This window comes from Palaemon carinicauda, chromosome 41 (assembly GCF_036898095.1).
Source record: "Palaemon carinicauda isolate YSFRI2023 chromosome 41, ASM3689809v2, whole genome shotgun sequence".
NCBI classification, from domain to species: Eukaryota; Metazoa; Arthropoda; class Malacostraca; order Decapoda; family Palaemonidae; genus Palaemon; species Palaemon carinicauda.
In genome coordinates this window covers 7,389,466-7,391,965 of record NC_090765.1, presented here as the reverse complement: position 1 = coordinate 7,391,965, position 2,500 = coordinate 7,389,466, and the positions used below count along the sequence as shown (strand labels likewise).

General features: G+C 37.6%; 1 protein-coding gene across 1 annotated transcript in view; it reads right to left on the bottom strand.

The window, feature by feature from the left end:
* Nucleotides 1-2,500, bottom strand: part of LOC137632189 (transcription factor RFX4-like) — a 201,823-nt gene that overhangs the window by 17,061 nt on the left and 182,262 nt on the right. The gene's annotated exons all lie outside the window — the stretch shown is intronic.

Below are 2,500 nucleotides of genomic sequence, written 5' to 3'. Positions count from 1 at the left end.
TTCTGATGAACTTAATAATAAATAATTCTGATGAAAAACAGATGTAAAGGGAGATGATAATTATAAATTATTAATTAAGATTTGAGACCCAGTAACAAAAGAGCAATAAATGTCTTATTATATTTCCTGTTTGTTTAAAGATGTTCTCAGATTTGGTCCCTATACTCAACAACAGTAAAGGAACGGGATTAACAGATTTCTTTGCATCACGCTTTCATCGAATTCAATAATCATGTTCAGTTGAACTTGAACGTTAAGAAATTGTTTTTATCACGGATCATTCAACAAAATTAAGCAACATTACATCTGATCAGTACGTATTTAAGAGTTGCGGTGGCCTATGTGATGAGGTCCCTGACCGGTAATCGCCAGACTGGGGTTCGAGTCCCGCTCAAACTCATTAGTTCCTTTTGTCGCTGCAACCTCACCATCCTTGTGAGCTAAGGATGGGGGGTGGGGAGTGGTTGGAGTTTGGGGAAACCTATAGGTTGATCTTCTGAGTCATCAGCAGTCGTTGCCTGGCACTCCTTTGTCCAAGCTTGGGTGGAGAGGGGTCTTGGGCGCTGATCATATGTATATATGGTCAGTCTCTAATCCTGCTTGGTGGGGCAATATCACTGTCCCTTGTCTTTACGATTCATGACCGGCCTTTAAACCTTTAAAACCAGTTGTTCATCCGTGCACCAAGGGGTCAGTATGGCAAAGAGACAGGGAAAAAGGCATTCGTATATGTACATAAACAGAGGTGTGTCCAAGGTCTATAGATATAATCTATAGACCTTGGGTGTGTCTGTATAGCTTACTTAGTGAGAGAGAGAGAGAGAGAGAGAGAGAGAGAGAGAGAGAGAGAGAGAGAGAGAGAGAGAGAGAGAGAGAGAGAGAGAGAGAATCTACACTACAATTATCTGATCATGTATACTAATATTCAATTAAATATGTAAACAAACGCACACACTCACTGTCAAGAAACTGCAGATACTTTAGAATCAAATGGCTCTGTTTGTATCCATGTCTCGTATTAGTGTTTCTAATCTCGCATACATCCATATAACAGATACTTTGTTATTATATTTCAATTGCTAATCTCCCCAAATTCATAATAATGATTTAAAACCATAATCGTTTTAGGAGATAATGATAAAGTTTATCTCTTCGGTATTCTTTAACAATGGTGATCTTCAGTCTAATGAAATGTTCCTCAAGATCTCAACTGGATTCAACTATTGTTTGGATTGATAGATTCCTATTTCGAAATCTGGTTACCTGAGTATCCTGGAGCCTGTTACGACAGATGCAACAGGTGGCATCATACATCATGCTGTTTGCTCACAAAGGGCAGCAGCACCGCCTTTGCTTTTGCAAAGAGCAACATTAAAAGCAGCTGATTTCGCGTACCGCAGAGCAGCTTCTGGCGTCGCCGCCTTTGTCAGAAAATGTTGTTTGTAATTAATTGCTTGTAACCGCTGAAATGAAATGCGTGCGTAAACAAGGTTGGCATTTTGCCAGCGATGATAACAGGTTATTAATGTTATATACATTTTTGACAAGCCTTTGAGGTGAAATGCAGATTCCGAAAGCTGGCAGCGTTAATTTGCTTTGGTCTCTCTGGGCAAGCTACCTCGTAACACCATCGAAGCTACCTCTTGCCACACTGCTCATATTGGGGCCCATTGGGTACGCAATTACTTCTATTCTGCCAACAATGTGTTGAAACAATGAAATCTCAAACTGCTTCTGTTTTATCCATGGCGCTTTTAACCATGGTCCGCGTAAGTAGCTTGTTTATCGGGCTAGGTTGCAGTTTTACCCAAATGAGAAGGGTTTGCAACTTAACATACTTTAATGTATAATTACGAGTGTGCTCACATTAAGTATGTTCACATACAAATAGTCTACATTTCTAACATATAATATACTAGTTATGTGGTTAATATTTAATTCCTTGAAATGTGATACATCCATATATAATACACAGTAATACACATATTTACACACACTATACACACACACACACACACACACACACACACACATATATATATATATATATATATATATATATATATATATATATATATATATATATATATATATATATATGTATATATACTGTATACGAATAGTGAGATGGATAACTAATCTCAATAATCTACTGCCCAGTATATGGAAAGTGAGAAGTACAGTAGCGAATGGTAAGAAAGAGGATACACGAAAATGTAAAAAAGATTATCTACTAAAAGTTGAAAAAAAATTTAGAGTGGTTTTTTATTCTAGGTCTATAAATCTAATTCGATACAAGACCTAAAACTTACCAGATTTATAAAGTGATATAGGTATGAGAACAGAAGGATCTCAATATCCAGAGAGAGAGAGAGAGAGAGAGAGAGAGAGAGAGAGAGAGAGAGGGGGGGGAGGGGGGGGGGGTTGGAAGATACATTTGAGAAACGCTCTCACGCTTGATGAATGATGAGTTACTATACGTGTGAATATATATATAATA